The sequence below is a fragment of the Eriocheir sinensis genome, chromosome 32 (assembly GCF_024679095.1).
Source record: "Eriocheir sinensis breed Jianghai 21 chromosome 32, ASM2467909v1, whole genome shotgun sequence".
NCBI classification, from domain to species: domain Eukaryota; kingdom Metazoa; phylum Arthropoda; class Malacostraca; order Decapoda; family Varunidae; genus Eriocheir; species Eriocheir sinensis.
Window position 1 is genome coordinate 3,573,033 of NC_066540.1, and position 25,744 is coordinate 3,598,776.

The following is a 25,744-nucleotide window of genomic DNA, read 5'->3' on the forward strand; positions in this document are numbered from 1 at the left end:
CTCATAACTCGGCTCCATTTTTCACACCTAGTCCCATAAACACCCACAGACGTTTGCGTTCCCTTCGTAAACCAGACTTGACCCATCACTCACCTCTCACCACAGTTACTAACACACCCAGGTCTGCCCTATCACTCTCCCCCGATCCTACCTTTTCACTTTCCCCAGTCCCTATTTTCTTTTCTTCCCCTTGTTCATCACCTCCTGTTTCACCTCCTTCCTCTACTTTTTCACCCCCTCCCGTCTCTTCTGTATCTTCACCATCCTCACCTCTCCCTTCACTTCCACTACCACCACATCATAACCACACTTCCCTCCGATTATTAACAATTAATTTCCGTAGTATCAAAAACAAAATAGCCCAATTACACCACCTAATCACCACACATAACCCAGACATAATAGTAGGGACAGAGACTTGGTTGACTTTTGACGTTGACAGTAGTGAGCTTTTCCCTCCCCCCTTTAGTATGACCGTTTTTCGTAAGGACCGCCCGACAGACCTCGGCAAAGGTGGCGGTGTTATCATCGCCACCAAGACATCGCCACCACGAACACTTTGTGTTTAGCATAGGCCGACCTTGACACAGACTGCGAAATCACCTGGGTCCAGTTACAAACCTTCAACTGTAAATCTCTTCTTATTGCTGCTTTTTACCAAATAGACTATATACCAAGATATACTGGTATGTAGTAATTCCTCGGGGGTGCGGAAGTAGCGCCATCTATTGGGGCCCACCAGGGAAGTAGCGCCATCTATTGGGGCCCACCAAAAACGTCACTTTTCAGGGGTAGCTTTACTATTTTTGAAGTACCTGCCACAGCACCCTATCCAGCCTTTACTTGTTTTTTTCATTATTGTAAAATGATTTACTAATGGGGTAAAGAAAAATATATTTGTTCTTATGTTTTATTAGGTATTATCTACACTATATAAATTTGTTATTTAAGAAAAATATGGTGTAGAAATCGTTTGCTAAGATATATATATATATATATATATATATATATATATATATATATATATATATATATATATATATATATATATATATATATATATATATATATATATATATATATATATATATATATATATATATATATATATATATATATATATATATATATATATATATATATATATATATATATATATATATATATATATATATATATATATATATATATATATATATATATATATATATATATATATATATATATATATATATATATATATATATATATATATATATATATATATATATATATATATATATATATATATATATATATATATATATATATATATATATATATATATATATATATATATATATAATGGCTTTGCAACTGTGGTAACCCGGATGTCACACTGGTCCTATGTCCCAGGGTAATGGGTTCCCTAAAACCACAGGCTCAAGGGCCAATGTTACGGAGATGAGCACCGAGGCCGCACGCTGCTACAGCGTATGCCCCCAACCGTACCTTTACCTTTTGCAACATGCTCTTAGCTGAGTAAAAATATCATACTAACTGTACAAGTGCCAGATAATGGCAAGCATTGCATACTGTTTGACAGGGCAGAGAACAAAAGCTTCTAAGCATTACAACTGAAATAAACAATAGGAGACACTCAAAGATTATTAACTGAACATGACCCGATTTATAACAGGCAAAACCAACATTGGTGCGGTATGTACAATAAAAACTGTATAAAAATGTTGCAAGGCACATCAATATAAGAGCAAAGCATCATAAAACATGCTGAAATACATGATGGAGGACATCAAGGAGGTAACACATGAGTTGTCTTAAATGGAATGCAATAACTTGGTGGTCCTGGGAGACAGCCGAGCCTGGAGGTGAAAATGGGATGTAGGACACGGTATGATCTCACAACCTCTGACCTTGGTGTCAGGGTCATGAAGATATTAGGCTCAGTAGGCACAACTATGCAGCGGAGGCACATATGATAAAAGCAAATGAGACAAAATAAGGCAACTCATAGTGTAAGAAAATAGCAGGAAAGTTATGCTGCAGTATGTGACACACCAAATTACAGGGCAGAGAGTGATATGTATTTCATAGGCTACATCAGTAAACATGTAGCATTTATTGCAGGAAGCACACATTAAAGTTGGATTTGATAAAATATATGTTTTTAGCACACATTAAAGTTTGGTGTAATAAAATCATTTGATATGAAACTCCTTGAACTGGCCAACCAAACAAACCACTCTGTTCCCCCCCCCTCCCCCCTCAAATAAGCATTATTTTTCACAAGGTTTATAAGGCATTAGTCAAGAATATCAACTACCATTACATTTTGTCAAAAAAATCATACCTATGTGATTATGTATATCATATAAAGCAGAAAAAAACATTGCATGCTGTAATACAAACAAGATTACTCCTGGAAGCCACATTAATGATCCCAGACACGTGAAGATAGACACTTAGTGTGATGAAATTACAAGCTGTATTTCACATTATGAAACCAAGACAAGTGTCACTGCAGCACATTATTAGGTAAGGCAGACACCAAAAACTTGTTACCTGAACAAGATTAAATATAACAAGCAAAATCCACAATGACGCATTGCATACTGTTGGGTAGGGAAGAAAACAAATGCTTCCAAGCACTACACCTGAAATAAACAATAGCAGATATTCAAAGCTTGTGAGCTGAACAAGATCTGCTTTATAACAGGCAAAACCAACAACGGTGCATTACATGCGATATCTGGCAGGGGATTCCTTGCATTACAACTGGAAAGTGGCAGACACCTAAAGCTTGTTGACTGAACAAGATCTGATTTATAACAGGCAAAACCAACAATGGTGCATTACTTGTGATATATGGCAGGGGAGATAAATGATTCCTTGCATTACAACTGGAAAGTGGCAGACACCCAAAGCTTCTTAATTGAACAAGATCTGATTTATAACAGGCAAGACCACCAATGGTGCATTACTTGCAATATTTGGCAAAGTATATGGAAAAAAATTCTTGACGTAACAAGAGTAATACTAAATAATGGCAAATCCCACGAAGTATCTCTTCTTTTGACAAAGCCTGTGCTCTTTGCTGCAGGGCTCTCAGAGTCTGTTTGCTCCAGCCAACATTTACTGAAATACCCCTGAGTCATGAGTGAAGTGTTGAAACTGAAGGCAAGTGAAATATTGTGCTTAGAAATCTATTAGGATTTGGACTTTGATAGTATAAGGCCAGAGCAAACCTCCTCTCTTGTAACCCATATCTCCTACTAGGTTTAGATCTTGGCATCTTGCAGCATGTTGAACCTGACCTTTGAAAAAATCCACCCCTATTGGATCTTTAAAAAAATGATGGTTCTGGGCAAAAACTGCCCAGGAGTTGTAACAGCCTGGGTTTTGAGAAGCCTTGCCTCCCGGCGCAGACGACAGACGGTTTTGTGCAGCAATTTTTACTTTTCATGTCTGAAAATACATGCAAAAATATTTAATCACAATTAATCACAATTCTAAAATAATAAAATATGTGCATGTAATTGCATTATTTTCAGTGCTATAAGGACAGTGAATCTAAGCATTGACATTATGTCTGCACGCCAGCTTCCATGGAAGGCTTCACTTAGATTGCCTGACAAGAGTAATATTTTCAGGAGAGATGGGGGAGAGGATACAACTGGAGACTCTTGACAGATATAATGTCAAGATCTACAAGCACCCATTTTTCATATATATCTTTGATGTTCAGTCCATACTAAAACATTTTTCAATGTGCTGCCGCAATAAAAATAAAAAAAATTCCCTGTTTCTCAGATGTTAGTCATACCTAAGCCCTGCTAAACCATCCAAGTGAATCCAGAATGAGTTCCGGGGGGCAGCATGAGCCAATGATAAATGGCGCCACTATAAAAAAAATTGCCTGCACCATGACGGGCTTGGGCCGATCGCCAGGCCCCTGAAAAAAGCCTACCGGCGAAAAAAAAAGGATCACATCAGAAGAATGGAGAAAGGTTTGTTAGTGACACTTCATGGCTATGCTACCTCTTCAAAGATTGGCCAGTCATGGTTTAAAGTGGAACAGGATAAACAAGAAACAGGCAGGTATCTGTGGACACTACTGTTACTATCAATTGCCAGCCTATGGCAAAATATGAACCTATGCTATCAAGAACATAAGACCCATATGCTGATCACTCGACTAATCGTAACGGTACTACAGCCATAGAAACATAATTTATAGTTTAAATACATCATTCAAAATGTCAACCTTTTTACATACCTTTTTTAATTTAAGATATGTAGCCTACTGCTGTAACAGTTAAATATTGAACTCAATTTGTATGCAGAGATGTGAGGTATGTTATTAAGCTGTAATGTTTCCAACACATTAGTTGTGATTAAAGCAACATGGAATAGTAACTAAAGAGGATAAATTATCACTGAGAACAAGAGGTTCCTTACTATATTGTGGTGAGCTTTATGGGCGAGTCGAGTTTCCTCCAATCCCATCAAGTTCACACCCTGTTGAGAGGCAATTTCTTAATCAAAGTGAAAAATGGATGCAAATGGTCACTAAAATTAGTTATTATACTTGGCATCACAAATTCAGGCAAAAAATTTAGGGAAGGACTCCCGGACTTGGCGTCACTAATGAAGTAAATGATCTCGTGCACTCATTGGGCTATAATATATACATTGTTATAATGTGTATTATTGTCTTGTACTATATATTACCTACTGATAATGGAAATACATGTCAGGATTAATCATCAGATACAAGGAAAAAAGAATCATGTATGGAAATTGTGAACTTTTAAGTTCATGTAACAAACAAGGTTTGTTATACACAAAAAGGATGGATGCTTCAGATGTAAAAGATTTTTGGATATAACATCACCCCCTTCCTCCATATTGGTTCTTTAAAGCAAGGGTTGACTACAGCTGATTATTATTTGCGGCAGGTTTAATGACACTTTTTTTTTTTAGTGCAAAACATCTGGAAATCAATGATCATTAAAAGGAATACTTCTCATGAGTAGCTACTAAAACTTGACAACCTAGAAGGATGCACCATCAGACTGTAACTGATAGATGTATTATAACATAAGAACATAAGAACGTAAGGAGTCTGCAAAAGGCCGGTTGGCCTATACAAGGCAGCTCCTGTACACTCAACCCCACCTTACCTCACCATCCATGGCTTTATCCAACCTCTTCTTGAATGTATCTACGGTATTGGCACCCACAACATGGCCACAAAGCCTGTTCCATTCGTGCACTACTCTATTGGTGAACCAATTCTTGCCTATGTCTTCGTTAAATCTGAATTTGTCTAACTTAAAACCATTGCTACGCGTCCTACCCGGCTCTTTTACTGTCAAATTCTTATTGACATCCCCTTTATTAAATCCCTTCACTCAGTGGCCGCGAGCAGCCCACTAACTCTTAACTTCCACTGAGACTTTGGACACGTGGTGCACAGAGAGATGAAGATGAGAGAGTACGTAGGTCACCAGTAGGTCACCAGAGGTACTATAGAGGCGCTACGTCTAACTAACAGGGAGTACACGCCAGGAGGCGCGTCGCTTCACTCCCTCGCCGACTCCACCCCAGACGGTCAACGGTGCTACGTCGCCACACACAAAATAAGAGGTGATGAAGAAAAGATGAAAAGATGATAAAAAGAAGGACAATGAAGGGAAAGACAAATCAGCCCTGTGAATTCACTGGCCAGTACGTAGAAGAAAACAACAGCCGGGGGAGAAGAGAAATACAAGCAGGGTGAAACGAGATAAATGATTGAGGGAGAGGAGAAAACGGGTGATGGTAAGATAAATAATGCTGGAACAACTTTATAAGAACCAAAGAACAAAAGAACGTAAGGAGCAAGAGGACGGTTGGCCTATACAAGGAAGATCCTGTAAGCCTAACCCCACCTAACCTCACTATCCATGAATTTTTCCAACCTCTTCTTAAATGTATCTTTGGTATTGGCACCAACAACATGGCTGCCAAGCCTGTTCCACTCATTCACCATTCTAGTGGTAAACCAATTCTTGCCTATGTGTTTGTTGAATCTAAATTTGTCGAGCTGAAAACCATTAATACGTGTCCTGCCTGGCTCTTTTACAACCAAAACTCTATTAACATCACCTTTATTAAAGCCCTTCATCCATTTATAAACCTAGATCAAGTCTCCTCGTAACTTTCGCCTTTCTTGAGTGTAGATTTAAATGCTTCAGTATATCCCCATAAGGTAAGTTTCTCACCCCTTGAGTCATTTTTGTCATCCTCCTCTGTACATATCCTAACATCTTGATATCCATTCTATAGTAGGGTGACCAGAACTGAACCACAACCGAGATGAGGTCTAACTAATGCTAAGTAAAGTTTGAGGATGACTTCAGCGCTCCTTTTGCTTACGCTCCTCCAGATGAACCCCAGCTTTGGCTTTCATCCACTTTCACTGACCAGCCTGGTGAACAAGCCTACAACTTTGCTCTCCTCAACGATCTAGAGCAGTTGGTTCAGCACCCTACACGTATCCCCGACCGTCTTGGAGACAGGCCCAACATATTAGACCTCTTCCTTACTTCTAACCCTTTTGATTACTCTGTCAAACTGTTCTCTCCGTTGGGCTCCTCCGATCACAACCTTATTTATGTATCCTGTCCTATCGCTCCTGTACATCCCCTGGACCCACCGAAGAGGCGATGCTTCTGGCATTTTGCTTCAGCTCGGTGGGACGACCTGAGGATGTACATTTCTGATTTCCCGTGGAATGATAACTGCTTCCAGGAGAGAGACCCCTCTATGTGTGCCCAGCGCATCACAGAGGTGATTGTCTGTGGAATGGAGGCATACATTCCACGTTCTTTCTCTACTCCTCATGCTAAAAAGCCTTGGTTTAATCATGCTTGTTATCGTGCTATTAAAGATAGAGAGGCAGCTCACAAAAGGTACCAGAGCCTTCGCACTCCTGCTGAATATGATCTTTATATTTCTGCCCGGAATCGTGCCAAATCTTTTCTCCAACTTACCAAAAACTCCATCAATAGAAAATGCCAAAACCTTGCTTTCTCTAATTCTTCCCGTGACTTCTGGCATCTAGCCAAAAAAAACTCCTCCAATTTCACTTCTTCCTCTTTCCCTCCTCTCCTTAACCATGACTGCAGCCCCGCTGTCTCATCTATCTCTAAAGCTGAACTCTTCGCTCATACTTTCTGTAGGAACTCCACCCTGGACGATTCTGGGCTTATTCCTCCTACTCATCCCCCCTCTGACTTCTTTATGCATGTTATTAAGATTCTTCATAATGATGTTTTCTATGCCCTCTCTGGCCTCAACTCTCAGAAGGCTTATGGACCTGATGGAGTGCCTCCTATTGTCTTTAAAAAAAACTGTGCTTCCGTGCTGACACCTTGCCTGGTCGAATTATTTCGCCTCTGCCTATCAACATCCACCTTTCCTTCTTGCTGGAAGTACGCCTTCGTACAGCCCGTTCCAATCCCTCAAACTAACGCCCTATAGCTTTACTTTCCTGTCTATCTAAAGTTTTTGAATCAATCCTTAACTGGAAGATTCAAAAGCACCTTTCCACTTATAATCTTCTGTCTGATCGCCAGTATGGGTTCCGCAAGGGGCGTTCAACTGGCGATCTTCTTGCTCTCTTAACTGACTCTTGGTCATACTCTCTTAGCCGTTTCGGGGAAACTTTCTCTGTTGCGCTAGACATATCGAAAGCCTTCGATAGAGTCTGGCACAAATCTTTGCTTTCTAAACTGTCCTCTTTCGGATTCTATCCCTCTCTCTGTTCCTTTATCTCCAGTTTCCTTTCCGGCCGTTCTATCTCTGCGGTGGTAGATGGTTACCATTCTTCCCCTAAACCTATCAGCAGTGATGTTCCACAGGGCTCTGTCCTATCACCCACTTTCTTCATGTTATTCATCAATGATCTTCTTTCCATAACAAACTGTCCTGTCCACAACAGGAACTAAACGATTCCAGCCTGGAGGCTGCAGAACGCTTAACCTCAGACCTTGCTATCATTTTTGATTGGGGTAGAAGGAACCTTGTGTCCTTCAATGCCTCAAAAACTCAATTTCACCACCTATCAACTCGACATAATCTTCCAAACACCTATCCCCTATTCTTCGACAACACTCAGCTGTCACCTTCTTCAACACTAAACATCCTCGGTCTATTTTTAACTCAAAATCTTAACTGGAAACTTCATATTTCCTCTCTTACTAAATCAGTTTCCTCGAGGTTGAGCGTTCTGTATCGTGTCCGCCAGTTCTTCTCCCCCGCACAGTTGCTATCCATATACAGGGGCCTTGTCCACCCTCGTATGGAGTATGCATCTCATGTGTGGGTGGTTCCACTCACACAGCTCTTCTGGACAGAGTGAAGTCTTAGGCTCTTCGTCTCATCAGCTCTCCTCCTCTTACTGATAGTCTTCTACCTCTTAAAATCCATCGCGATGTTGCCTCTCTATCTTTTATCGATATTTTCACGCTGACTGCTCTGCTGAACTTGCTAACTGCATGCCTTCCCCCCTCCTGCGGCCTCGCCTCACACGACTTTCTGATCAAGCTCATCCCTATACTGTCCAAACCCCTTATGCAAGAGTTAACCAGCATTTTCACTCTTTCATCTCTCATGCTGGTAAACTCTGGAACGATCTTCCTTCATCTATATCTCCTCCTGCCTTTGACTTGAACTCTTTCAAAAGGAGGGTATTAGGACACCTCTCCCCCCGAAATTGACCTCTCTTTTTGGCCACTCCTCTGTACTCTATTCAGGAGCAATGAGTAGCGAGCTTTATTTTTCATTATTGTTTTTCTACGCCCTTGAACTGTCTCCTCTGCTGTAAAAAAAAAACCATTTGATGAGAAAATTAGCGGAGAGGTGATGAATGGTGAAACACTAAACTCTCGCAGCTTCGTTTGGGGTAGCACGTCACCAGCCCCGCCGAGGTGTGAAGGAAAGGTTGATTATATCACTCCATCATCTTGAGAACACGGGGCGGGGTTCAGGCAATGGACGGGAATATTTCTTATTATGGAGTGGGGGCAGGAACCGAGGATGATGAATGGAATGGGGATCGGGGCAGCAAAGAAGATAGGGAAATTAAGGGGAAGGAGAACGAGTTAGAAGAGCAAGGACTAGAGAAGGGACTGGGGAATAATAGGGAGGAGGGGGCTGTGGCGGGGGATTGGGGTATAAATATAACTGATGACAAATGGTGAGAGACTGGGGTAGGGGCAGAGTAGTGAGGAGTAGGTAAGAAGCTGAGGTGAGGAAGCGGTTGGGGAAGACTTGGACTGAGGTAGGGACGAAATGTTGCTAGAATGATACAAGTTTGGGAAGGGACTAGATAAGGTGGGCAGGGCTGGGGAATGGGCTGTGGAAAGAGTAGGCGATGTGTGGGTACTGGAGTGTGGCAGGGAATTTGGCGACCGTGGAGGCTCCTCGGTGTCTGTAATGTGGCGTGAAGGAGTGGTGACAGGCACGGGGCAGCGGGGTGCGACGCTGGCAGGGGACGGGGAAGACCCAGGATTTACGTGGGGTGAGGAGGGGGAAGGAGGATTGAAGGTTTGTACTGAGTTAAGTAAGAAGAAGGGAGGTAAGCAAGGGCGAGGAGGGTGGGTAGGGGCCCATGGAGATAGCCTGAGGAGGTAAGGAAGAGCAGGGTAGGGGTGGGAGGATTCAAGGGGGAGAAGAAAAATACGGTGGCAGTGATGGAAACTGGAGTAGACAGGACGATGAGAGAAGAGCGAGATGATAAAGCAGAGGATGGGTCGTAGCGATGGTGGTATTGATGCGAACACATCCATAGTGAAAATGATGATGATGATTGTAAAATTCATGATGAGCGTGGTGGTGGTGGGGGAGTAATGTTGAGAGGTTGTGAGCAGAGGTGGGCGCGGTACTGAAATATCAGTAGTGCGGTTGCAGTAGTGTGGTTGCGGTAGGGCTGTCCCATTTGTTCTTTCCCAGTGCGGTACGCGGTGTGCGGTACTGCGGTGACGGTAGTCACTAGTCAATATGAAAAAAAAATACTTCAGTGCCTATCCTGGCTATCCATTCAATAACTAATAACTTGTGAGATTAAAAATAAAAATAAAGGAGGACTGGGGAGGGAAAGAGGGAGGTAAGGGAGGAGGATGGGGGTGACAGGCCGGGGAGTAGAGGACGAGAAGGGGAGGAGAGAAGGGAAGGGAATGCAACTTTCCGAGGGAGGAGGGAGGGGACAGGGGAGTAGAGGACGGGAAGGGGAGGAGGGGGGAGGAAAGGGAATGCAACTTTCCGAGGGAGAGGACAGGGAAGGGGGATGAGGAGATCAGCGTCATGTGAGAGAGGAGGAAGTTGGGGGTGGGAAGGAAGGAAGGAAGGAAGGAAGGGTGGTGCGACAGCTGCAGTAACACTAGCGAGGGAGGAATGGTAGGGAGGATATTGGAGAGTGAAGGGAGAGGGGAGGAGAGTAGAAAGGTGAGGAATTCTCTGGCGTTTGAGCAAAAACGAAAGATTACTAATATAGGAAAAATCATGACGGGAACAGTGAAACATTATTCAAACTGTCCAATATATTAAGACAAAACACATCAACTGCAACTGGTAATAGCGAGACTTCGACCATGGGAAAACTCTAAGCACTGGCGTCTCAGGCCTCAGCGAAGAAACCACGTGGAAATTTCAACGAGGAGATAACAATAATAATAATAATAATAATAATAATAATAATAATAATAATAACAATAATAATAATAATAATAATAATAATAATAATAATAGTAATAATAATGATAAATTATTATTATTATTATTATTATTATTATTATTATTATTATTATTATTATTATTATAATCAAACAATATTGATCCTGGCTACGTTGAAGAGAGAGAGAGAGAGAGAGAGAGAGAGAGAGAGAGAGAGATTTGATTTGATATGGTTTATTGACAAATTACAGTCAAATGGATAAGGCAGATTTCTGCTTGCACCCCTAAATTACATTTCTCTACTGTGGCGTACTCTTAAGTGCATATAAAATAGAACATACATATTGATGCATTAGGCAGTGCATAAACAATTCATTATTCACACACACACACACACACACACACACACACACACACACACACACACACACACACACACACACATGTACACTTGCTATGATCTTACAAACAGTCAACTAGGACCAGTGTTAGCCTTTTTTGCTAGCTGTTTTTAAGTGTTTTTGTTTAAGTGTTAAGTTTAATGTTTAAGGCGCGAACTGCTATCTCCCGTCAGGTCCGGTGTACCGTTGCCTGCTTTCACAAGTTGATTGTAGTTGGTGAGATAACACAATAGCCTTTTAGTTGGCCGAGTGGTAGCCGTTATAAGTTCACTTTAGTTCACTTTAGTTCACTTTAGTTCTCTCTCTCTCACAGGATAAGTACAAATACAAAATGTATTTTAACTATATTAACAGTTGTACACAAAAGTTTACAGTTTACGTGAGCGAGTCGCACGCACACCAGTGACAGCCACACCAACGTGCCCGGGGCCGGCGAGCACCACTCGCCCGCCCGCTACCTGCTGTCTTCTCTCTTCTTCTCCCCCGTCTTCGCGTTGTTCGCTCGGTTTTATTTCCTTGTAGATCGTCCGGAAGGGTGGGGCTTCCGTTTGATAACTGCTAATGACAGTCATCATTTGCTGATCCTAGTGTCAGTTCATCACAGCTTCCCACGGCCAAAAGCACGACGTGTTGTTAAACATCCTGTTGTGCGACACCGACCAGGTGTCGCCACACGTACAGTCATACATTCACATGTACATTATAATATACACATTACATCGCTCGTTTCCCTAAAAGTCGCGACCTCGCGACTCACCCGACCTTTAAAATCAGTGTATCTACCCATGTTACAGTTGCCCAAAGTGTACTAGCTAAGCGTGGTCTCGTTACAGTTGCTTTAAAGATTATTACAGAAGTCAGAGCCCGCCTAACGATACAACATAGGGAAATGCCAATGATAATAATCATAGAACTAACAAAAAAAGGGTAATGTACATACAGGTTGAGGTAAATAGGGCTAGAGTCGTGGACGTGGAAGTTGAGTACTATTCCGAGAAAACAAAATAATAGCTCGAAAAATTATTTACATGATACATCCTAGAAAATTTTAATTGACTAAACTGTCATTAGGATACATGGTAATGGAGCTATTTGGAATAGTAAAAAGAAAAAAAGAACAGTCCTTGAAGAAAATCTGCTACACACTGAACCTTCGAGTCACACCTTGATACAAAACTGTCGCAGATAAACACTCATCCGTTGCGTGACAATTAATTGTCAGTGTCGCTACCCTCGGCACCCCTTCGAGACGGGTGGGGTTTACAACAATAGATAAGGTTGTGTGAAAAGAGGTAATGTTATCCGTAGAGTTTCCTAATAGTTACAATGTGATAACAAGGACAAGTCTGGAGAACCTTAGAAGCATCGGCAGTCAGCACCACTAACTCCTAATACTCCGTTTTTCAGGTCTACAGTACTATAAAAGAAAATCCTGTCACCAAGTTGTGAAATCACTGTTGTAACAAATCTCACTGAAATATATAACTCCAGCATAATTGATTAAAGTAATTCCAGCATTAATAAAAAAAACATCAAATTAAAAAGACAAATTTCCACTTATCCCCGATCGCAACGAACGTGGATGACTGACATCTGTGACGCCAAAAATAATTCCCGTAACGGGTACCAGTGGTATGTCAAGCAAAGGGGTAAGCAGGACTTGTTTGCTTACTTCCAAAGCTTACAGGTATTCACATGCTGGTTACAATAAAAGTTAGGGACAGCATCTGCTCAAGTTTAGTTAAGTCTGTCTTTGCAGAGAAAAATGTCTATTTCAAGCAGAAGCACATGAGGTTCAAGGTTGAAAAGTACCTATCCCTATGTTATTCTACACTCTCGGCTATTACGGCTCCAAAAAAAAACTTTAGAAGACTGGCTGCCTTGCATCAACTCAGCAATAAATAAAATAGTGGGTTAGAGTGAAAAGTATTACTGAAGCACTCCCCTCTCGCATGAAAAAAAAGATGCAGGTAAAAGCTCACGAACCAAACATTAGTAAATGCGAGGATGCAGGTTATAGTCGTTTGCTGGAATGATACACAAAGCGGCGTCAGGCTGAACCTCAAGCCGGCGCTAGTCTTTGGAGACGATCACTATGCACATTCTGTGTATTAAAAAAATAGATCTTAAAGCTCAGATTTCCGTCCACCTATTTATCTGACTATTTCTGCCTAAACCACGGGTAAAAGAACACACCAAGGATTTATTTTATTTATTTTTTATTTTTTTATTACCGCTGGTGACACCCAAAAAGGTTTAGGTCAGAGGGTCGAAGGCCCCCCTCCCCGACGAACGTGTCGACGGCAAAAGAAGCTTCAAAAAGGACCCAAAATTACTTTAAGTGCCATAAAAGTTGGCTGACAAAATCGTGCAGGTTGTCAGTGGGGCTGTAGTCAGGGGATACGGCACTTCTTCGAAGAGGGACTTTAAGGACAATCATGTACACAAGGAACTCTAGTAATAATCCAGCATTAGCTACAGAAATGGTTTCTCCATCTGTCCAGTTTCCTTGTTTTAAACACGAGATCAAATCAGTAGACAGCCTATAGGCGTCCACTGGCCTGTTAAAAAGGCCACTCGTTTGCAGTGTCCACAGCAAAATTTACCCCCTTTACGAGGCTGTGTTGCCCATCTTCCCCAAATGTTTCAAGAAAAAGTGACCGAAACGCATCATAATCCTTCCGTCCTGTGAACGCGCTCCTGTTTATGAGGGCCGTGCTCCCGTTCCCGGGATTGACCTTCGAGCGGCTGAGAGGCAAATAGACCAGGCTAAAGAGGTGGAAAAGTAGATGAAGGGTTAACGACTGGGCAGAAGGAGAGGAGGAAAAAGACAGGAGAGGAGAGGAGAGGGAAGGAGGAGAGAGGAGAGGAGAGGAGATTGAAGGAGGATAGAGGAAAGAAGAGAAGAGTGAAAAAAAAATCTGAAGGGGGGGAGTAAAGGAAAGGAAAGGGAGAACGGAATGAGAAGGATAGAGAGGTATGAAGACAAATAGAAGGTGGAAAGAGAAGAAATGAGAAAAGAAAGATGATAAGGATGATGGAAGTTAGGTAAATAAAGAGGAGGGAAGGAATGACAGGAGAGGAGGCGTGAGAAGGTAAGAAGAGTAGGAGGGAAAGGAGGAGGAGTAAGAAGGAGGATGAATCATGGACACATGGAAACATGGACGAGCAGGCAGCATAAAGCCTATTGGTTCATTGCGAGGCAGCCTGCTTTTAGAAATTTAATCAATCCGTCATCCACAGGAGTGGCTTCCGGGAAGGACTGAAGCACTACTGAACGTACTCGTGGATACGTTTAGTTCTCTCCCGACGCATCAAAGTGATGGTCACTGCGATATTTAAAGGACTTGATTGTTTCCGCACTAACCACTTTTGCAGGAAGGTTGTTCCAAGGGCGGACGACTCTGTTTGAAAAATAACTCCTGCCGGTATCCGTAAAGCATCGTGTGGCTTGAATTGTTTTACCGTTGTTTCTTGCTCGAGGCTTAGATTGTAGCGTGAAGAGTTTGGAGTGATCAACATTACTGAACTTGTTCAGGTACTTGAAGACTTGTATCATGTCTCCCCACAGTCGTCTTTTTTTTCCAACGTGAAAAGGTTGAGTCGCTTGAGTCGTTCTTCGTAAGGTTGCGTTCTCAATGATGGTATCATTTTCTTAGCATTTTCTTAGCATTTTCGTAGGAGGAAGAGAGGACACCTGTTAGCACACCTCCATCTTCTACCTTTCTCTAGATGCACTTAATCCTGAGAGGAAGGTTATTGTGTTATTACTCCGCTGACGTGTGTGTGTGTGTGTGTGTGTGTGTGTGTGTGTGTGTGTGTGTGTGTGTGTGTGATACAATTGATTGATTGAAATAATAATAAAAACTTTATTACAGCCATATTTATCGATCATTTGATTGTTCATATTTTGTTCTTTCTTCCTCTCGTTTGGAAATTACGTTTTTCAGCATTTGGTAGCATTTTAAGAAAATAAGAAAACTTTAAAGGAGGAAACTAAGTGACTAATCTGGGAAGCAAAGAATATAACGAAATCCTATTGAGTGAATATAACGGAATCTTATTTAGTCCTACCTCCCTGGCGTGAAAAAGAACTTTTTCAGTGTATTTGTCTCGTAAATAAAATTAAAACGCAAAAAAAAGTAGTAAAGGACAAGAAGTTTTTGGCTGAATTTAGCATATAAGATGAACAAAATATTTAAAAAAATATATAAAACACACACACACACACACACACACACACACACACACACACACTGCATTCCACCACCACACCTCCTCCCTCCCCGCCCTAAACATTTTCATCACAACTTTCCCAGTGTTAACCACAGACCCCCTATACCCCTTTCATATTGTACTTTTCCCCTTTTTATTGTACTTCAATATTGTATTTGTAACGTGTATATTTTCAGCTTAGCAGCTGCAATATTATTATTATTATTATTATTATTATTATTATTATTATTATTATTATTATTATTATTATTATTATTTACACACACATACACATTACACACACACACACACACACACACACACACACACACACACACACACACACGTACTGTAACTGGGCAAGGACATCGCTTCCCACTTGTTTTCCCTCCTCTTCCGCCTCCATTTCCTACTCCCCTGTCTTTTCCTCCCCCTCTTTGTCCGTCTTTTCCTTCTCCTCCTTTGACCGGTCCATCAGTAACCACGACACGTCACAGGGGAAGGAATGTAACGGAAAACCTCTTCAGCAGACAAAGTCGAAAAGTCGTATTTAGGTCCTGTACAAGAATGCACTCACATCGAAAACTAAATGTATATATTGTGTATACATCGTTGTGAGGAAAAAGAAAGCTTTAAAGGAGACAGCTACTGAAATAAGGGGGAACATTCAGGTAGAGTCTGTTTATTTATGTCAATTCGGTTGATCTTAGAAATCTTACCCGCAAAGTTTCCTTGATATATTTGCATCATAAGTGCATGAAAAACATGAAAATCAAAACGGTGTAAAAATTACTCGCAAGGAAAATTCAGGAAAAAAAATATATTGCCAAAGCCATGGACACACATATAGCACCACATAATTTAGAATATTCATGCCTAATTTCAACAAGTTGTTCTTCTTAGTTGCTGTTGTGGCTTTAAATTGCCACTTTGAATTCTTTTTTTTTTCTGTAATAGTGACTAATGTTTGAAAAAATGCACCAGTACATAAAATATCCGTCGAAATCATCAAGGAAATAATAATAATGAAATCCTGAAAATTATAAAAAGGACTGATAATTATAATCATTATTTTGTAGCATGAATTACAAGTAATAAAATTTCTTTTCGAGAATAATGCACGTGAAAATTTGCGTTCGTATTATGCCTCACGCGTCACTTCTGTCAATAATTTTTTTATTTTTAATATTACCATTTAAAATTCTTGAAACTGTTCTTGAAAATTAGTGAACAATGCTTCTTACAAAAAATACACAGCTTTAGGAATTGTTGGACACAAACTTGTCAAGTTCCTAGAGGATGGCTTCAGAAATAAGCACCCTTGCTCAACGAACTTATTAAGAGTTCGCGAGTATATCTGAAATATAATTAAAATCCTCCATATCGAAGTTACCTGATGACACAGGACTGAGTGGAGAGCCCTTAGCACAGCTGAATGCGAAATCATTAAGAGATTTTGATCGAATCATTCGGTGGATTAAAAAGTATCAGATATCTTCCAGCCTTGACTAGTGGAAAGCAATAAACTTTAGGTACTAGAATAGTAACAATACATACAACAATCGTGGGAAACCTCTGCAGGTCGTACATGAGAAAACGGATCTTGGATTTATAATCTGCAGACTAGAAGCATATAAACAATTATAAGTCTGCAATTAGAAATCAATAATAATATTATGCTTGGGTTCTAAGCGAGGAACTTTTCTAAACAAGATTATAAAAATCATGTTAACTGGTTAGAACGCATTGGCAATGCCTCCGTCACACCAAACTCGTTCTCAACACGTCTTAGCCCGTTCTGTGAAAATCGCAAATGGACTGAGGTCGGGCTAGAACGCGTAACTTTGGACATATAAAGTCTCTAACACGATCCGAGTTCGTTTCTACACAGCATTCAATACGCCCATCACGTCCTTATCCTGTATGTACTGCGTTCGAATACACTTTAGATCGCGTTAAATTGCCCGTTCACCTCGTTCGGACACAGCTTCCATACAGTGCCACCCCGGCCGTAGTCAGTTCAAACCCGTTCTGACTCGTTCGCAATATGTCCAACCACGTTCCAACTCGTTCGCAACTCATTCCTAACTCAACCACCTCGTTCCACCTCGTTCTCACTGCGTCCTCATCTCGTCCCCAGTACGTAAAAAACATACTTCGAATCACGTCCTGCCTCGACGGCTGCATAACCAGCGCGTTCTTGCCTGTCCTCAGTCCCGTTCAACGCTTCAAGCTATGCGGATGATGCAGTGTGATCGCAAGCTTCATCCCTGGTTCCAGAGCCTTTCTGTAGTTGGTGTCTTATTTTTTCAATGAAGGGGCAGAGTCTTTCAAGAAGCTCGTCAAACATGGGTGGGATGATTCTCAGGAACTTGTAAAAAGACTCTTGATCATCCAGTCGGAGCTCTTCAATCAGCTGATGATAATGTCCCACGGCTAATCTTTTCTCAGGTTTCAGCCAATTCATGACACAACAGGTTATTGGTCTCCTTTTTTCTTGCTCTACCATCTATCTGTACTCTTGTTCAGCTTCCATAAAAAAAAATGCGTAAAACCAACATTCAACATGATCAGGGCAGCTAAGTTGTTCATGATTCTGGGCAATAATCTTGCATATCAAAAATCTTGAAGTCAGGAAGAGGTGCACATTGTCAGAAATCTCGAGCCCAAATTATGAACCACTGGGGAAACGGGCCGTATTTATACCCAACCATGTCCGCACGTACTTCAGACGAGGTGGACGTAATAAGAACTGTGTGAGAACGACATGAACGTACTCAAAACGAGTAGAGCTTACTGAGAACCTACTGTTAAGTTTTAGAACTGTGTAGAAACGTGTTTTTGTCTTATTCAGATCTTGTCATTTGGTTTTGAACGTATTAGAACAGGATAAGGACGCACTATGGACGTAATGCTGTCGAGTTTTTTGAGTCTGTCTGTGGACGGGATGAACGAGCTAGAAACGGAGCCAGTCGGTGTGCCAACGTACTGCCAAATGATGCCCAACCGCACCACGTTCTAACGCGTCCCTAATCAATTCCGTACAGACTACGTCCATCTCGTTTTCAGTACGTTGTTACACCGTCTTACTGCAGGACGGGATGGTCGCCCAATTTTTTTTTAGCAGGGTCGACGTTTTGGAGCACACTTCTCGACCGATACCGTCCATGAAGTTCGTAAACAGACCTTAGAAAGTTTCTATTACGTCCACCCCGTTCGCAAATAGTTCGAGCCCGTTCGGCAACATTTTTCAGAACGTAGTGAAAAAGAGTTTGGTGTGAAGGAGGTATAAGACCTCACCTGGAATATGCAGTACAGTATATATTCCCAAATTACAAGAACGTCTAACGGTTTGAATGGGTGCAGCAACAGGCTTCGAAAGTGATACAATTATTTAAGGCACAGCCGCACAAAGAACGCCTCAATGGACTCAACCCCTCACCATTGGAAAACAAAGAGACTATTTCAGGGGTGGGTTGGGGTGGGGGGAGTTACACGTTCTCAGGTACCTCAACAAATTTGTAAGCATCAATCACACAAAGTGTTTCTGAGCTCCAAAGTAACCCGAGAACTATGGGAACATCGATCAACTCACTCAAGCGAGACGATACATTACATGCATCGGTAGGAGTTTTAGTGAAAGGGACAGTTATCGCTTTTAGAACAATTCATGTTATAGGAGGGAAGTGAACTTTCCCTTGTGTTAGAACAATAAGGAATTACGTTTGCTGGGAATATCATTGAAATAGTTAGAAAAGCGGTTACATTCATGAGCTAATAGCTTCGTTGAAACAATCAGAATTTGTGTTGTATTGCCATGTTTCGTTCGCTGAACTGTTTATCCTCCAAGTCGTCGTCGCCGCCGTCGTCGTCCTTTTCCGTCCTCCTCCTCCCCCTCCTCCTCCTCCTCCTCCTCCTCCTCCTCCTCCTCCTCCTTGTCCTATACTATTTCTTCCTCCTCCTCCTCCTCTTCTTTCTCTTTTTCTAGCAGTTAATTTTAGAGTTGCCAGGGTCACTTTCTAATTTTTGCGTGTTTTCCTCTCTCTCTCTCTCTCTCTCTCTCTCTCTCTCTCTCTCTCTCTCTCCGTTTTCTCTGTAATGTTTTATCATTCTGACTCTGTCCCACTTTCATGGTCATTTGTAACTCCTTCTCTTCCTCTATTTCTCCTCTTCCTCCTCCTCCTCCTCCTCCACATCGTTTTTTCATCATATTCCGTATAATTTTCGCTTCATCATCTTCGTCATCTTCCTTCTCTTCCTCCTGTTTACCGCCACTATTATTACCATTCTACTTTATTTAATTTCAAGTTATTTTGTTTTTCATCATCTACATAATGTCCTCCTCCTCTTCTCCCTCATTCTTCTCCTCCTCCAATAGGTAATTACATCAATACTAAGACATATTCTGCCTCCCGTGTTTTGTTCAATCTGCGCCACCAAAACAAAAGATATTTACTGTATAATACAGACCGAAAACTACTTGTGTTTTTCTGAAAGAAAAAGACAAATGTAAGACCTCATAAACAGGAGCTCGGTCGATCAGTATGTTGTTGTTTCCTTTTGTTGAGAGAGAGAGAGAGAGAGAGAGAGAGAGAGAGAGAGAGAGAGAGAGAGAGAGAGAGAGAGAGAGAGAGAGAGAGAGAGAGAGATTTACATAGATTTACATAGAAAATCAGACCACACAGACCCCATGGTCCAGACTAGGTGGTCTGTCCTTAAACCTAAGTGATTCTATATTAATCGGAAGGCTCCAACACGATGCATTTCAACTCTAGTTGATATTAAGTTGATGGAAGTGACGGTCGAGCTTGTTTTTGAAGGAATCAATCGTGTTACACTGGACCACTGACGGTGGGAGCTTATTCCATTCTCGCACTACAACATTAGTGAAGAAAAATTTGGTGCAGTCTGAATTTACTTGTCTACATTTGAGTTTTGCGCCATTGTTCCTCGTACGCAAAGTGTCGTCGATCATAAACAATGTTGAGCTGTCTACATTCGTGAAACCATTAAGTATTTTAAAACATTCGATCAGTTTTCCTCGGAGGCGATGTTTCTCAAGAGATAACATGTTAAGGGTGGAAAGCCTTTCTTCGTAGGATTTGTTGCGCAAGGAAGGGATCATTTTTGTTGCCCGACGCTGAACACCTTCTAATTCAGCAATGTCCTTTGCATGGTGGGGAGACCAAAACTGTACCGCATATTCCAAGTGAGGTCTAACTAAACTATTGTAGAGTGGAAGTATTACATCTTTATTCTTGAATAAAAAGTTTCTTTTAATGAGGCCCACCATCCTGTTCGCTTTATTTACTGCATCGATGCATTGCTGTGAGAATTTGAGGTTTGTCGTGATTTTGACCCCCAAATCCTTAACGCATTGAACGCTTTTGAGTTTAACGCCGCGCATTTCGTAATTGAACTTATTCCTTGTTCCAACTTGAAGGACCTGGCACTTGTCTACGTTAAAGGGCATCTCCCATCTATCAGACCAAGCTGAAATTTTGTGCAAATCCTCTTGAAGGCTTTGCCTGTCTTCGTCAGTGTGAACCGAATTACCAATCTTTGTGTCGTTTGCAAATTTACTAATGCGATTATTGAGTACGACATCCACATCGTTGATGTAAATAATGAAGGGCACTGGGCCAAGAACCAAGCCCTGAGGGACGCCACTAGTGACCGGCGCCCACTCTGACTTAAATCCGTCAATCACAACTCTTTGTTGTCTGTTGCTCAGCCAATTCGCAATCCATTGGTGTACTTGACCGTCAATACCTATTTTCTTTAATTTGTAAAGTAATTTATGATGTGGGACTTTATCAAACGCTTTCTGGAAATCAAGATAGACTACTTCCAGTGATTTGGTTACGTCATAAACCGTGAAAAGGTCGTTATAAAAGGTTAATAGGTTTGATAGGCAGGATCTTTTGTTACGGAAGCCGTGTTGTGAGTTCCCAATTAATGAGTGGCTTTCAAGGTAACTCACAATTTTGTCTCTAATTATGCTCTCAAGTACCTTACCAACAACCGAAGATAGACTAATGGGCCTGTAATTACCTGGTACTTTTTTGTCTCCTTTCTTATAAATCGGTGTCACGTTAGCCTTTTTCCAATCTGAAGGGACGATGCCTTGTCGCAAGAACATATTGAATACGGTTGTGAGGGAGGAGACTATTTCGCTCTTTGTTCTTTGAGCAGAGTAGGATATACTTTGTCAGGTCCAGGACTTTTATTTGTTTTAAGTGATTTGAGGGCTTTAAGGATTTCATCGGTTGTTATTTCCAAGTTAGGCAATGCATGCTCGGGATTTACATTAGTGCTGGTGTTGGTGATAGTGGTGGGAGGACTGTTAGTATTAAACACCGAGGAAAAGTAATTGTTTAATAGGTTTGCAACGTGTTGGCTGTCAGTCACTAGTGCACCATCGCTGTTTGTTAGGGGTCCAATTTCACTTCTGATCACCTTTCTGTTGTTTATGAAGCTGAAGAAGGATTTCGGATTATTTTAACAGTTGGCCGCAATAGTTTCTTCATATCTACGCTTTGCCTGACATACTAATCTTTTATTCGTCCCCTGGCATCATGGTAAAGTCTAATGTTTTCGGGCGTGCTTTGCTCTTTCTTTAGCCTGTAAAACAATTTTATCTCCTTGACTGAGTTTAGTTTCGCTGTTAAACCAAGGTGGGCTTTTATTAGTGTTACTTCGCCTCTCACACAAAGGGACGAATGTGTTCTGCTGAGTGAGTAAATGCTTTTTGAAGCTTAGCCTGGCGTCCTCTACATTACTGTCATCTGATAGCTGCATTTCTATTAGTTTTCGTCGGATTTCTACGAAGTTAGCTCTTTTGAAATCGGGCACCTTTACTTTATTTTCAGTCACTGATGTTTGAGCTCTTATGTCGACGCGGACTAATTTATGATCGCAAGAACCGAGGTGTTCTCCTACCGTGACATTACTGACTAGGTTATCTTGGGTCGTTATAACAAGGTCAAGTAACATGGAAACATGGAAATGCAGGTAACAGAAAGCCTATTGGCTCATTACAAAGTTGCCCGCTTTGGTGATTTAATCTGCTCGATAGCCACTTGGGGCCTAGGGAGCAGATGAAAGCACCTCGACATTGAGGGGCAGATGAAAAGCACCTCGATATTGAGGAGCAGATGAAAGCACCTCGTTATTCAGATTACTCCCGACGCAGCGAAATGACGGTCGATTCTATATTTGAAGGAGTTGATGGTATTCTCATTTACTACTTCTGAGGGAAGATTGTTCCAGTGACGGATGACTCGGTTTGAAAAGTAACTCCTTCCAATGTCTGTGTTACATCGACTCGACTGAATGGGTAAACCGTTATTTCTAGTTCTTAGGTGGATTTGCAGTTCAAAGAATTTGGAGTAATCGACGGTATTAAAATTTTAAGATACTTGAAGACTTGAATCGTATCCCCTCGCAGGCGTCTTTTATCCAATGTAAAGAGATTGAGTCGCTTGAGTCGTTCCTCGTACGGTTGAGCCCTTAAGGTTGGTATCATCTTCGTGGCGCGTCGTTGAATCCTTTACAGTAAATCAATGTCCTTTTTTGTAATTAGGAGACCAGAACTGTACTGCATACTCGAGGTGCGGTCTTACCATGGAATTATACAAGGCTAGCATCACGTCTGGCGTTTTACACTCGAAGTTCCTCGCTATAAGCCCGAGCATAGTGTTGGCTTAGTTGTAGGCTTTTTTACAGTGATTCGCGTGTTTCAGGTCACTGCTGATAGTGACTCCAAGATCCTTTTCCTCCTGCATCGCTTGCAGAGGTTTCCCATTCATGATGTATGTGTGGTTACTATTTCTGGACCCAATGTGCATGACTTTGCATTTGTCAACATTAAAGGACAATTGTCATTTTTCCGACTATTCAGTAATGTGATTGAGGTCTTTCTGAATGATTTCGCAGTCGGTCTTTGTGAGGGCCTTTCCACCCACCTTGGTGTCATCAGCAAATTTCGATATTGTTGATTTCAGTCCTGATTCGAGGTCGTTGATATATATGATGAAGAGAATGGGTCCCAGCACTGACCCTTGAGGCACTCCACTAGTGACTGGAAGCCAATCGGAAGGCTGTCCGTTTAGTAGTACTCGTTGTTTTCTGCCGGTGAGCCAATCTCTTATCAACGCGATCAGATTGGCTCTAATGCCCGCCGAGTGCAGTTTCTTAAGGAGTCGCTCGTGCGGTACCTTGTCGAAGGTTTTCTGAAAGTCCAGGTATATAACATCATTGGGGATGTGGGCATCCCAGTTCTTATATATACCTTGGAAGAAGTCTAATTAATTCGTTAGGCAGGAGCGCTAATGTCTGAAGCCATGCTGGGTGTTGGAGATTACATTATTGTCTTCTAAAAACTTGACAAGTTTGTCTCTAATAATCTTTTCGAGTATTTTTCCTTCCACTGATGTCAAACGTATGGGCCTGTTGTTTAACGCAACGCTTTTGTCTCCTTTTTTGAAAATCGGTGTCACGTTCGCCATCTTCCAGTCTTCCGGGACCTTGTTCAATTGAACAGACTGGTTGAATATGTTAATGAGTGGCTGAAGTATTTGTTGTTTAAGCTCTTTTAATAACCGTGGTGACAAACCGTCAGGTCCTGTTGACTTGTTCGTGTCGAGTTTGTCCAAATACTTTTTCACTTGGTCGCATAATGTGTCAATTTCCAGGGGCATGATTCCCCTCGGCGGGTCAGGGTTCTCGGGAATGGTGTCGATGTCCTCGACTGTGAATACGGATGCGAAGTTACTGTTGAGGATTCTGGTCATCTGTTTACTGTCCTGAGTTACAGATCCAGTCTCATCTGTTAGGGGACCAATATTGGATTATACTTTCTTTTTCGATCTGATGTATGTGAAGATTTTTTTTGAGTCGTAGTTGCGTTTACTACTCCGAATAAGGGTGCGACAAACGCTGAGGCTGTTGTGGTACTGAGTACGGGCTTCGGCCGTGTCATTTTCTTTCATCAGGTTATAATTCCTTTTTTTTTAAGTTTACCGCCCTTTTTATTTCTCTGGTCATCCACGGTGGATCCACGGTACCATTTGCTCGCCTGGGTTTCGTAGGCAATGTAGCCTTCTCTACCTGCAGAAGCTTATCTTTGAAGTTGTTCCACACGTTGTCGATTGTATTGTCGGTTAGGTGAAGTTGGTCCCAAGTCGCAGAGGGAAACAGTTCACGGGCTAAGTTGAAATTTGCTTTTTTGTAGTCTGGTATCACTGACGGATTGTCTACGAGTTTGTGACTTATGTTGACATTGAAACGGATTAAGTGGTGATCGAAACCATTAATTTTTTTCACCAACTTCGCAGTCGCGAATGAGGTCGGGGTCGCTTACTAATAGCGTCTTCCATTTAGCGTAACCCGTTTCTGGGTCGTGATCTGGTGTGTTCCATTTAGCGGAACCGATCAGCTGACGCCGCAACCTGCACCCATTTTAGAGGATCTGGGTGACCCGGAGAGACCCCACTGCAGAGCAAGGTTGGGCAGATCACTTTCGACCCAAGACCCAGACCAGGACCAAGACTATCGCCGCCGCCGCCATTTGCATGCCTTATTTCCCATATTTGGGTATTTTTTGCTACAACCACTGCATCCAGGTGGTGCCTGGTGATCCGAAATTGTAGGTACTATATGCCAGTTACATATTTACCCATAGATATGTGCCGCAAACCATGAATAATAAGTTAAAATTGGTGCAGTGAGCGGGGCGTTGAAATTTTAATTTCGGGCCCAGCAAGAGGCCTGTAGTGGCTTTCAACGATAACAGTTGGATGAATAAATGTGTGGAGAGTCATATATGTATGGCGGGGCAAGGGTTTTGTGGTCGGGCGAGGGAGCGGAGTGAAACGCGACGGCTGTGTTTTATACAGAATAGCACCCACCCGGATGTCACGCTGGTCCTGTGTCCCGGGGTAATGGGCTCCCTCCGATCACAGGCTCAAGGGCCAATGCGATGGAGATGAGCACCGAGGCCACGCGCTGCTATAGTGTATGCCCCAAACTTTACCTCTACCTTACAGTGACTGACGTGTTTATTGCCGATATATGTTGATTTACTATTCATCATTATATATAAAAACATCACTGGTAACCCCCACTTATGCATAATGTAAGGATGAATTGTTTGTTTCAGTGACTTTATTGTGTTATTTGGGTCACCGATATCACAAAAAAATAACAGTTAGGTTAGATTATCAATGAGTGAAGCAATAACAACTCAATATTATATTTAAATGGTAATCTATTACTAATCTAGCAGCAGTAGATTGCTATCCATCAAGTAAGGTTCAGTTGCCATAGATTGTAGTGTGGCAACTAGGCCTGATAAGGGAGCCTTCCATAACCCACTTGGTGAATGGGGTACCTCGTTGGCCGACTCG